This window comes from Buteo buteo, chromosome 3 (genome assembly GCF_964188355.1).
Source record: "Buteo buteo chromosome 3, bButBut1.hap1.1, whole genome shotgun sequence".
NCBI lineage: Eukaryota > Metazoa > Chordata > Aves > Accipitriformes > Accipitridae > Buteo > Buteo buteo.
In genome coordinates, this window is record NC_134173.1 from 23,622,207 (window position 1) to 23,636,202 (window position 13,996).

General features: G+C 43.0%; 1 pseudogene; it reads left to right on the forward strand.

The window, feature by feature from the left end:
* Positions 1 to 12,138: 12,138 nt before the first annotated feature.
* On the forward strand, positions 12,139 to 13,650 carry LOC142028822 (uncharacterized; annotated as a pseudogene).
* Positions 13,651 to 13,996: the final 346 nt, after the last annotated feature.

The following is a 13,996-nucleotide window of genomic DNA, read 5'->3' on the forward strand; positions in this document are numbered from 1 at the left end:
CGTCCCCATCTGTTAGGCTGGTAGTGCTGAAGATGTAGTCAAGAAACTGGTGAATCCTTTGGCAGGTTACCTGGGAGTGTCCAAAATCCTGTGATTAATGGGGCTGAATGCATTTTTGCAAAAGTTGGGAGAAAAGAAGAGGACTGCAAGATGGCACAATTCGCCATGGACTTAACATTCCCTAAATGAGGATTAGGACAAGAATAAAGACAGGAGAACTGAAGGTTTCAGCCCAGATGGGTAAGGAAATGAAACTTTGGTTCAACAATGGAAATTAATATACATGAGTGTAACTAATGTCCTGCTCCAGCACCTGCCTGGGAACTCAGGAATATTGCAGTAGGAAGCAGGTGATGGTAACTCTATGATGACTAAGGCTGTCATAATCCAGAACAATTTGGGTTTGCATCCCCAGAATAAATAATCCCAGAACAGCAGTCCTCCTGCCACTGCTTTCTAATGTAAAAGAGACCAAACTGTGAAAAGCAACATAGCAGTGACCAGTTTGAGAGGAACTTTGCTGCTGATTTTCCTATGATATTGTCCTGGTTTCAGCTGGGATAGAGTTAATTTTCTTCCTAGCAGCTGGTACAGTGCTATGTTTTGAGTTCAGTATGAGAAGAATGTTGATAACATTGATGTTTTCAGTTGTTGCTAAGTAGTGTTTAGTCTAAAGTCAAGGATTTTTCAGCTTCTCATGCCCGGCCAGTGGGAAAGCTGGAGGGGCACAAGAAGTTGGCACAGGACACAGCCAGGGCAGCTGACCCAAAGTGGTCAACGGGGTATTCCATACCATGTGACGTCACATCTAGTGTATAAACTGGAGGAAGTGGGGGCAGGGGGATCACCGCTCAGGGACTAACTGGGTGTCGGTCAGCAGGTGGTGAGCAATTGCACTGTGCATCATTTGTACATTCCAATCCTTCTATTATTGCTGTTGTCATTTTATTAGTATTATCATTATTAGTTTCTTATTTTCTGTTCTATTAAACCATTCTTATCTCAACCCACAAGTTTTACTTCTTTTCCTGATTTTCTCCCCTATCCCACTGGGTGGGCGGGGAGTGAGTGAGTGGCTGTGTGGTGCTTAGTTGCTGACTGGGGTTAAACCAAGACAGATATCCTTAATTTTCTGCTCAGATCTTCAGAGAGTTGTGCCAAGCCTCCAGCTGCCCATCACAGCTTTGCAGTCATAATGTGGCTGCCTGGTCCCCGCTGTTGTGCACCCTACCAGCGTGCCAGGTGGCTGCTGGCCAAGCTACCATGGGTAGTTCACCTAGTAGAAATGGTAACAGGAAGGGATGTGTTCTCCTCTGATACACGGGAACCACACATTTTGCTCATTACAATGCCACAGAAACTGCCCCCACCAAAAGCTAATAAACCGTAAGTGGAACTGATCTATTTTATGACCATCCTGCTATACCATCCTCCTCTCCTTTGTTGCTCGGGACTGTTTCTTATATATGTATATATATATATCTTGCTTATAGAACCAATTTTTGCAGAAAGCTCCTGATAATACAAGGGAACTGATGCAGATGGCAATAACATGACCTTATTACGTTTTACAACCTGGGAGAGTGTGAAGCAGCAGTAAATGTTTTCCTTGTCTGTGATTTGGGGCAGCTATATTTTATATAGGTTTTCAGTTAATCTTGACCTGACAAACACTTAGATATGGATCTCAAGGGATACACCTTTTAAAAAAGAAGCATGGCATTAAACTGTATTATGCAATTCAAGAAGCAGCAGCATGAATCAGCATGAACTGCATAATAAATGTATTATGCAACTCATGAAACTCGTAAAACAGCAAAACCCAGTTCAACATCCTCAACAACAGGAGAGAGTACCTGAACTAACATAATAATTTATTGCTGTTCAATATATAATTAACTGTTGAGTAAAAACATTTAAATAAAATTTGACAAAGTAAAAAATTATACCTACCAAACTCAACTTATTTTATTCTTTCTGTATTATCCTTTCATCTTCTTAAGTCACGAGTATCACAAGAAGTTGGGCTGCATAGTTCATGCATTTATCGTGACTTCAGCTCCATGAAACTGTTTCAAACAATTTGAACACTTAATCTGCTGCTTTGTTTACTTCTGTGATAGGATTGCTTTTACATAATCATCCTGAACAGTGGCAAAAAATTAGGAAGCAAAGAAAACTGAGTTTGAGAAATTTCAAAGACTAGACTGTATTTTTGAAGTCTTGGTAATGAGAGGAATGAAAAGAACTCTGTTCATTTTTAGGAGGCCCTTTATTTTAATAGAAGCAAATTCTCCCCTTGGACCTTCATTACTTATATTAAAAAGAAGGAATAAGGTAGATATTTTGTAACCCACAAATGAATGTTAGACCGTCTGAACTCTCTGAACTTCTGTCTATTTCCAGAAGGGAAGGGTCTTTACATGTCTTTATACTTGTTTATCTTTGTGTATCTGTGGGTTTGTGATGCTGGATCTCTCAAAAGTAGGGAGCTTAAGAGAATACGTGGGTTTTTTCTCTTGCCATCATCTGTGTAGTCAACTCTGTTAGGAGAAGCAATCCAGTAACAGCAGTAGTCCATGATAGTTTGATTAATACTAGGTTCTTGATATTTACACAATATTTCTAGTTTGCTATACTTTACTTATCAGTCTGTGTTCCTTTAGGGACCATCAGAAATCATCTCAATGTTGGTCAGTGTCTACTTTTGCATTTGTACTTCTGTCTTCTTAGTGAAAAGATATACTGAGAGGAAAAAAAAAAAAAAGAAAAAGAAAAAAAGACCTCCATCATTTGGCTAGACAACTCAACAATGTACTCTAAGATGAATGATCTGAGTGAAATGAAGCTGTCTCATCAAATGAGTTTTTATACATCTTTCAACTAATTCCAAAAGCTAAATATGAACCCCAGTGCTCAGAGACTCTGTGAATGGTGACTCTGAGTCCATAAGCCAACAAATGAATTAAAATGAAATATAAATATTTGGAATCACAGGAGTCACTATAGCCATTAGAAAAAGAACATTTTTATTACTATACACTGCAGAAAAAGCTTCACTTCTGATCCTGTTGCTACCAATATTTCTGGTACCTTCAGAGGAACATCCTCATGAGCAGAATGAAACCCTTGGAGAAATGTGAGGTGTTGCCTCAAAATGCAATGTTCATTAATCCTTTTGCTCTTCTGTTTCCTTCTTCTTCTTTTTTTAATCAGGATTTTCCCAACTCAGCTTCCTTTGATGACTGCTACTGTGATGATAGTATTTCATAAAGCACAGAGGTCCCTAACCATTTAGATCTATGCTAATCAAAGCCAAGATATTAAACTCCCCCCCAAAAAAAAACCCTGCAAACTCCCAAACAAAAAATTCCCACAAAAAGCAAGCACAATCAATTTATGATATGCTTGTGTTAGGCATCCTAGTAAGATTCTTTGCTCTGTAAGGGATGGTCCCTTCTTGCAGTAATTAGGTCCCAAGTTGATTCGCCTGTTCTCTTTTGCAGAATGTATTGCATTATTACCACTTGGAAGACAGCAAAGCCCTATGTGATGGACACATTTCTCTAACAAATGAAAAGGCTTGTATTTTTCTAGATGGAGCTGCTAAAAGAGCTTCTGTTGGCAGCACCACAAAGTGCATTATAGCTTAGGAATTGATAGGATATAACACCTTACGCTCATTAGGAGGATCTGTGATTCTGGACCCTTATTTTTTACTACAGAAGCAATGCGTTTCCATCAGAACAGCGAAGTGTTAAGTAACACAGAAACAAGACAAGAAGCTTATTCAAGAAGGAGTCTCCAATCCTCTATAGATGGGGCTTGCTCTTTGCAACCAACTTCAGTACACCAATGCTATTGTTTAGATCTCAAAGGGGCAGAGGCCTCATACCTGTGGCTGTGATGCATGCTTCAGAGGAAGGAGAGAGGTTAGACATGCCCTTCTGCCTACCATTCCTATTGACTAGCTCAAGGCAGCCCCTAATCAGTATGTGCATTGCACTTCAGGGGCACTGAACTCTTGATAAGAGGAGGCGGCTGAGGGCCTCCCACAAGCACTCTGAGTGACCCTGCTTTCCCAGGCTAGAGGTGTCTAAGTACGTGCTCTGGCAATGAACAGACAGGGGAGCAACTGAGTCCATGAAAATGAGACTCCTTTTTTCTTTTTCACTCAAAAAAGGATTTTAGGACTAGGGGACAATTTACAATTCTAGTGTGGATTCACATTGCTAATTTAGACAGTTTCCTGTAGTGATTAATGTCTGAAGACTCCGTTTGTGTGAAAGGAGTGGAAGAGATGTCATCCTGGGGGGCCTAGATCCCCCAATCATCCAGATCACAGCAGAGCCATAGAAAGGCTGGTCTCCTCAGAGAGGTGGACCTCCCAAGACACATGGATACATAATTAGAATCATAGAATCATAGGACCATTTAGGTTGGAAAAGACCCTTAAGACCATTGAGTCCAACCATTAACCTAACACTGCCAAGTCCCACTAAACCATGTCCTTTAGCACCACATCTACACATCTTTCAAATACCTCCAGGCATGGTGACTCAACCACTTCCCTGGGCAGCCTGTTCCAATGTCTGACAACCCTTTCATTAAAGAAATTTTTCCTAATATCCAACCTAAACCTCCCCTGCCACAACTTGAGGCCATTTCCTCTCGTCCTATCACTTGCTACTCAGGAAAAGAGATTGATACCCACCTCACTACAACCTCCTTTCAGGTAGTTCTAGAGAGCGATAAGGTCTCTCCTCAGCCTTCTTTTCTCCAGACTAAACAACTCTGGTTCCCTCAGCCGCTCCTCATAAGACTTGTTCTCTAAACCCTCCACCAACTTGGTTGCCCTTCTCTGGACACACTCCAGCACTTCAATGTCTCTCTTGTAGTGAGGGGCCCAAAACAGAACAAAATATTCAAGGTACAGCCTCACCAGTGCTGAGTACAAAGGGAAAATCACCTCCCTGCTCCTGCTGGCTACACTATTTCTGATGCAGGCCAGGGTGCCATTGGCCTTCTTGGCCACCTGGGCACACTGCTGGCTCATATTCAGCTGGCTGTCAACCAGCACTCCCAGGTCTTTTTCTGCCGAGCAGCTTTCCAGCCACTCTTCCCCAAGCCTATAGTGCTGCATGGGGTTGTTGTGACCCAAGTGCAGGAACCGGCACTTGGCCTTGTTGAACCTCATATAATTGGCCCTGGCCCATCGATCCAGCCTGTCCAGATCCCTTTGTAGAGCCTTCCTACCCTCAAGCAGATCAACACTCCTGCCCAACTTGGTGTTGTCTGCAAACTTACTGAGGGTGCACTCAATCCCCTTGTCCAGATCATTGATAAAGACATTAAACAGAACTGGCCCCAATACTGAACCTTGGGGAACACCACTTGTAACCATCCGCCAACTGGAATTAACTCCATTCACCACAACTCTTTGGGCCCGGCCAGCCAGCCAGCTTTTTATCCAGTGAAGAGTATGCCTATCCAAGCCATGAGCAGCCAGTTTCTCCAGGAGAACACTGTGGGAAATGGTGTCAAAGGCTTTACTAATGTCTAGGTAAACAACATCCACAGCCTTCCCCTCATCCACTAAGCAGGTCATCTTGTCATAGAAGGAGATCAAGTTAGTGAAGCAGGACCTGCCTTTCATAAACCTGTGCTGACTGGGCTTGATCACCTGGTTGTCCTGTACATGCCATGTGATGGCGCTCAGGATGATCTGCTCCATAACCTTCCCTGGCACCAAGGTCAGCCTGACAGGCCTGTAGTTCCCTGAATCCTCCTTTCAGGCCTTCTTGTAGATTGAAGTCACATTTGCTAACCTCCAGTCAACTGGGATGTCCCCAGTTAGCCAGGACTGCTGATAAATGATGGAAAGTGGCTAGGTGAGCACTTCAGCCAGCTGCCTCAGCACCCTTGGGTGGATCCCATCCGGACCCATAGATTTGTGTGTGTCTAAGTGATGTAGCAGGTCACTGACCATTTCCCCTTGGATTATGGGGGCTTCATTTTGCTCCCTGTCCCTGTCTTCCAGCTCAGGGGGCTGGGTACCCTGAGAACAACTGGTCTTACTATTAAAGATTGAGGCAAAGAAGGCATTAAGTACCTTGGCCTTTTCCTCATCCTTTGTCACTATGTTTCCCCTCACATCCAATAAAGGATGGAGATTCTCCTCAGCTCTCCTTTTGTTGTTAATGTATTTATAGAAACATTTTTTATTGTCTTTTACTGCAGTTCTTCTTTAATTGGGTGAGAAAAATCGATAAACATAAAGCTCCAGTATGAAAGGTGAATATCCCATGCAAATTTTTTTACTACCTTAAAACTGATGTAAGAAGAGTGATGAGCTAACATTCTCCTGCAAGCAGCTTTGCCCACTAGGTGATGTTGTTCAGTAAATCCCATTAGGTTATTTTTGACTAATGTGGGAGACTCTTAATATGCTGGAACTGAAACAGGACATGGCTTTGCAATCAGTTCTGAGAACCATATATTTTAGTTCAGCTGCAACACCTTTATGGAGAGATTCATCACTTTGGCCCATGAAGCAAGTCAGCTTCCAGTTTCCACTGATACACATTTCTACCTCTTATAACTTGTTGTCCCCTAAGTGACTATTTATTGGCACAAAAGGGTGCAATGTTAGATTGGTTAGGGAACTATTGAATTTTCCTCCTAAGCAATTCTAAGTACACAGGAAGAACAGTTAATCGTTAGAGAGCAAACTGACTTTCACTAAGGTGAATTAGATGTGTTATGGCCACAGACTCACCAAGCAGAGTGGTATAAATACCACTGAGTTCTCTGTTACCACCAGTGTGAACAAATATAAACAAGAAAAATCCTCAGGTAAAAAGCTCATTAGAAACTTTACATGACAGATGCTGCTATGCCTTCTAGGTAAAGAAGTTTGCAAATAAAATAAAACCAGCCTAAAACCTGTATGGAAAGCAGTTTCATCTCTCCATATCTATTTAGACATTTGAAAAGAAGGAACTCTGCCTTACTTGGTGCTTAGAAGATTTCATAGTTTTGTTTTTCCCTTTCTTCCACTCTTTTGAGACTGCTTCATAAGACCGTTTGCATGATAAGACCCTCAGGAAAAATATCCTCCAAGGAGTTTGTACCTGGGCAAGTTGCTGGTGCTAATTAGACCCGAGTCCCTTAGTGTTGCTGCAGAAGAGCACACACATACTGCTTTTGAAGCCTCTGGTATGTCAGTTCTTCCTGTGTGCTGCAGAAGTCAAACTGTAGTGCTCACAGAATTAATCACATACAACATTTACCAGTCCATGACAGAAATCATTGCAACAAATATCTGTTAATATGCAAATGAAACCTCCATTGCTTCAAGCATCATCCTGTGATTACTCAGCTGTTTCTCAAGTGTGATTTATTGAATCAGCAATTTATCAAGATGGAGTGGCATAATCTAATTTACTTGTGCAGCTTCATTAATGGTTAAGGGGTAGAAATATGCTTCCCGTCACTTTCACGATAGTATTGTTAGCACTAGAAGTTGATATGGGTCATTTAATTCGCCTATGCAAATTCACTTACAGCATGTTTTGGAATCAGCAGCTCCTCAACAAGATTGTCTCTCAAATGTTTCCTGCAATATTCCCAGTCGTGGCTTGAGCATTTAGCTTAAAGTCGAGCTCTGAGAAAACAGCAACAGCTGGTGCTAAACTGTCTTGGTTTAACCCCAGCCAGCAACTAAGCACCACGCAGCCGCTCACTCACTCCCCCCCATCCAGTGGGATGGGGGAGAAAATCAGGAAAAAGAAGTAAAACTCGTGGGTTGAGATAAGAACGGTTTAACATAACAGAAAAGAAGAAACTAATAATGATAATGGTAACACTATTAAAATGACAACAGTAGTAATAAAAGGATTGGAATGTACAAATGATGTGCAGGGCAATTGTTCACCACCCGCCGACTGACATCCAGCTAGTCCCCGAGCGGTGATTCCCCACCCCCCCCCCGACTTCCCAGTTGCTAAACTAGATGTGATGTCACATGGTATGGAATACACCGTTGGCCAGTTTGGGTCAGGTGCCCTGATTGTGTCCTGTGCCAACTTCTTGTGTCCTGGCTGGGCATGAGAAGCTGAAAAATCCTTGACTTTAGTCTGAACACTACTGAGCAGCAACTGAGAACATCAGTGTTATCAACATTCTTCACATACTGAACTCAAAACATAGCACTGTACCAGCTACTAGGAAGACGGTTAACTCTATCCCAGCTGAAACCAGGACATAAACAAAAAGTAAATGGTTAGATTAATTGAGTAATACCAATACTTAGGAGTTGGTGAGGACTGACTGCATTCCTTGCTATTGTGCCATTGCTGAACACAAAGTTAAATGAAAACTGTATGTATTCTAGAGGCTGAAACAACATATGAAAAAATCAGAATAACTGTGCATGTTCATGACCAGTAATATGCTGGGGATCTGAGCACTGAAGCCAATCACAGATAACCTAATCACAAAAAGATGCATAATACATACAGCTTTAATTCTGTTCTTTCAGTTGCTCTGCACTGCTGATAATCTCAGCTATAGGAATGGTGGGGGAATGCAGATTAAACTAAAAAGTCATGCCCTACAAACATATATATTTTTAAATCACAGAGGTTCTTTTATTTTCATGACACTGTTCTGTGCTTGAATCCTTTTTCATCACTTCAGTCTTCTAGTCTCTGCTCCAGATGTCAGCAAAAATTGTTTTTTCCACAGTTTCTCCATTTATCCCTTACTTCAAATTCTTTGCTTTAAAAGTTAATTTTGGCAACATTATCTTGATATTTTGTGGTGTATGTTTGGCAAATCTGTAAATTAAACTCTTCAGGCAAGGTGAAGGATGGCCTCAGAGTATTGTCTCATGGTATTGATAACACTTTTACACAGGAAACTCAGATCTTCTAAAAGAAATCTATGGGTACACCATCAGGTTTTTCTACCCAAACTCTTGGGAACAAGAGTCTTCATGTTTGTCTGGAAGTGACTTACCACAACATATAGGACACAGCCAGCAGAAGCAAACACACTTTAAGGAATTTTTTAGTGTAAAACCTGCACTCACAGAATTAAGTTCTGAACAACAAATTTCTTCATGATTGGAAGAAAAGATGGTGGAATCTGGCCTTAAGTTAATTAGAATATTCATTTAAAATGTATGTAATTTTAAGAAGGTATTAAGAAAACTGACCACGGTAATTAAACCCTGTTATTGCTGAAGAAAACATGAAGTTTTAAAAAGATACTTGAAATCTAGACAATTAGGTAGCATCCAGCATTTCAGACCTCAGGTCAGGGGAATTATTATTCTTTCCTTTCTGGTAAAGTATTTTAAAGCCTCTGACTCTGTCCAGGCAGCAGAAACACTCATTATTACACACAACAAAGTGCTCTCTTTTCAAAACATATTGTTAAAGCACCAACTCAGTTTGGTACCTAGTTTTAGTGTGTGAGAATAATGACAGCCAACTGCTTAGCCATGTGCAGTGGGTGCTATCCCCTTACGAAAGGTCAGGGGAAGATTTACAGGATGTCAGTTAATAATGCACATCTGAAGCAATGACCCTTATAGGACTGTCAAAACTACAATAGTCTGTTGACAATTGTGTTTTGTTTTCTAAACCAGGCACTGACACTCAGGTTTGTATCATGACACAAGAACAGTACGAGATGGTATCAGAAATACAGGTCCTTTATTTTACCTCTTCTTGTAATTACTGTCCAAGGAGAAAATGGGCTTTACTGATGTCTCAAACAGTAATTTTTCTGGTTTTCATGCAAGGTGACAGTGAAAAATGAGGGACAAGGAATTTCCTCAGAAATGTTTTTCTGTTAGAAAGACTTTTTCCTCGATTGGACTGAATGTGGTCATCTGGCAACCACAACTATAAGTATCTTTTTATTACATGATGCTTTGTTGTAGCAACATAGCACTTTTACTGTCAGCACTGAGGAAGGTGGGAAGTGGAAGAGAAATTGAGATGTGCTGAGGGAGCGGGGCAACTGGCTAATGGGCCACACAGTCTCAGGGATATATGAAGAGTTGATCTGAGACTAAAACTGAGATAAGAAATCCCCCAAATGCTCTTAAAAACCTATTCTCCCCTCCATTTTTCCTCCTCCTCTTCACTCCTCTGAGTATTTTCTTCCGACCTTTCCTGATGATTAGGAGAGTGGTCAATCAGAGCTTGGATATCAAGGGAAGCAGATCTCTAGCAGGCTCCTCAGTCCCACCACATTCTTACTGGTTTCATGTGTGATGCTTTACCAAATTACAGTGCCAGTGGGGGTAAAAGGACTGACTTGCCTGAGCTTGGTTCAAATGAGAAGCAATGCCATTTGAACATTCACCAGACCACTTCCTCAAAGAAGTACAGAGGTGCCAGCTGAGCTTTCACAATCCTCTTCATGAGGGGTCAGTGGGCTGGAGAGTGTTGGCAACAAGGGAGGTTGCAATTCGCTCAGTCTTTTCTCATTCAGCTCAGGTTCCCTAGGCGGTCTGATCCTGTTGGGCACTCATGCCAGCCCCTGAGGGACTCGCTTGTGGGTGGAAAGAGCCAGTGAGCAAAATGGTGCTGGGATCTCCTCCAACTCTCCTCCATCCACTGTTCAGTTAAGCTTCTTCTTTCATCCAGCTGTAAAGTGGGATCCACCAGCATCCACATATGCAAACAGCTGGGCTCTGCTCCAGCACAGCCAGGGAGGGGGAAACACCACCAATTGCAAGGAGAAGGTTTGAGATACTGCTTCAGCACTCCTCCCATACCACTGCTGGGCAGGGGGCAGCTCAGCCCTGGGAGCTGTAGGAGAACAGGATGACAGGCATGGGGCGGGGCTAACATTTTTGTGTGTTACCATGCTCAGTGTTGGCACCCTGCAGTAGAGTGGACAATTTAAATTGTGATATTCCTACAATTCCTGCAATACTGTTGCCTATTATTATTCTGTTCCTAGCTTGGCACTGGCTTGCCTTGGGAAAATTACACGATATTTATGTTTGTAAGAGACTGAACTGTTATGTTGAACCATTTGCCTCAAAGATTGTTAGGTGTGAGGGACTGGTCTGTCATCTCAAGGAACTGTGAACTGCTCATCTCGAGCCCTTTGTCTCTAAGATGGCCTGTTTAAGCAGGACACTCCTCTGTCCGTAAGGACAATTACCAGGCCATTGAGATGTCCAGGGGAGGAAACGGGCTGGAGCTGATCTGATGTCGATCATGTGAAGGTCATGTGATAGATGAAACCTGCAGCGCATGACATCATCGAAATATGCCCTATAAAAACCCATAGAGACAAGCTGTGGCGGCCCTTTTTTCACCACCAAAGAATTGAAGATTGAGGACCAACGGGACACCGCTGGATCCGTGGTGGTGACTATCCTAGCAATCCTATCCCGACTGCCTGCTTAATTTCTACCTTTTCTTCCATTCTATCCTATCGCCACCATTTTCCACTTTTGATTCTTTTGATAAAAAAAGCTCTTTTGAGTATACAGCATTTGACCTCGTTTGTGTCTTAATCTCGCTCTTGGGATGATATCGAAACCTTCCCCAACATTGGATCGGGACATTTAAATTGGCGTCACAGACAGTATCCCTTGAGACGAGAGTGCCGTATTGTTTCCTGCTTTAATACTTGAGACCTCTCAGGAACGTAAGGGGGCCAGGCTTGTGTGTTTGAAACTTTACTTGCTGCTTTCCTGAGATGACTGCTTCCCCGCTTTTTATAAGGTGTTTGAAACTTTACATGCTGCCTTCCTGAGACAATTGCTTCCCCACTTTAATATGTGAGACCTCTCAGGAATGTAAAGGGTGCAGGTTTGCGTTGTGATTGAAACTTTCCCTGCTTTCATATGTGAGACCTCTCAGGAACATAAAGGGGACAGGCTTATGGTGTTTGAAACTTTACGTGCTACCTTCCTGAGACGACTGTTTCCCCGCTTTTTATAAGATGTTTGAAACTTTACGTGCTGCCTTCCTGAGACAATTGCTTCCCCGCTTTAATATGTGAGACCTCTCAGGAACGTAAGGGGTGCAGGCTTGTGTTGTGCTGCGTTTGAAACTTTACGTGCTGCCTTCCTGAGACGACTGCTTCCCCACTTTGTATAAGATGAGTGATAGCAAAATTGCCCATTTGGGGAAAGAAGCTTTGTTTGATTTTTTAGACAAACATAAAGCGCGACCCTCTGTGCTTGGGATAGACTGGGCTTAGGGAAATTGGTATAGTCTGCAGAGCATTATTGATCAGATGGTCACTTTACAGAAAGATGCTAGAGTGTGGTCAGGGAGAGGAAAAGCAATTGTCTGTGCCATTCTCGGTGCCAGTCTGGCCACAGCAGTGGAGGATAGGGATTGCCACCTCACTGCAGAATCTTAAATTATTGAATCCCTCCAAAATCTTGTTCAGTCCCTTACGGGACAAGTGGCGGGATTAAAAGCACAACTTGAAGCAGAAAAGAACCAAGTGAAACATTTGCAAATTGCTCTTAAGGAGCAACTTCTTGCGGGTACTGTCCGTGAGGAAATTCCTCCAAGATCAGAAATTGGCTACCCCTTTAAGGACCTGCAGGCAGCAAAAGAGAGAGTGGAGAAGTTAGAGCTGCCTTCATTGCGACCTTTAGTCAAAACTGAATATACTTACGATGATGAGCAGGACCAGTTCCCCCAGGTTACAACTAAAGAGGTCTTCTATACTGCCACTGAGTCGGCAAAACTAAAAAAAGGAATTTGGCCGAACCCCTAGGGAGTCAGAAATGGAGGATGTGTGGAGAGTATCATTGTCGGGGGGGGGGGGGGACCATTTTCTGCTAAGTGAAAAGGAGGCGGAAGGGTATTGGGGACTGGGAGTGTTTTTAACTACTGGGAATCACTGTGCCCCCTGGTCTTTAACCCAGCGGGCAGCCTATTGGTCTGGGGGTTTGAACCCCTTGGAGAGGGGGGATCCCCTCGCGATTACAGGGACTGTTGATCAATTAGTGGAGTGTGTGCAAAAGGCAGCTTGTCTGCAGATGATGTATGATCAAAAATTGGAGCCTAGGCAGGAGTCCCCGATGATGATGTTGGTGGATCCTAAGCGAATGACTCCCCTTATACGGGGACTCCCTGATTCTCTGAAACCGATTGGTATACAATTACAAGGAAAGACACAGGTGATGCCCCAGGGCGAGAGTGTTGCAGCTGCTTCAGAAGGATTCATGCCTGATCAGCACCGCTGCCCCCGATAAGAAAATGGGGAGAAGTGACCCAGGAGTTAATTAATTACAGGCGCAAGTATGGTCCTGTTAACCCTCCACCCACCAAAACGGACTCCAGGGGCTTGAGGCGGGCTGAAGTAAAAATAGTTCCGTGCCCTGGGAGTGATAAGAGAACACCCCTTGCTAAACCACTGGCGGGGAGAGATATCCTGAACAAATGTAATACACTGTGGGCGCGGGGATACCAGAAGGGGATCCCACATGACTTAATGGACGGGATGCCAACAGACAAATTGGAAAAATTGGTAACAGGGTGTCCTGATAAATCAGCAAATAGAAAAGTGGATTTTGAAAATACTACTCTTAGCACACCCTCCCTGATTGATTTATCAGAAACAAGCGCTACCCAAGAGCCGGTGGGAAATTAGATCCTTTGCCTTTTGGGGGGGGGGGGGCGGGCAAAGGTTGGATGTATATTAGACAGCTCACTGGAAACGGCTGGGGTGATTTACTAATTACAGGCATTGTGGGAACAAGACAAGTCCCGGTCACATTTTTGGTAGATACTGGAGCTCATATTTCAGCTATTAAAACCAAAGATGCTGCTAATTGCGGAATTGCACCCTCCAAACAGCAGCTTTTTGTGGCAGATGCATTCGGCATTGTTCAGCCACAGGCATTAGCAATGGCCAGCCTGCGATTGCCAGGAGAAGATAGTGCCACTACAGTGACAATGGTTGTGGGGGAGTTTCCACTTAACCTTTTAGGACTCGA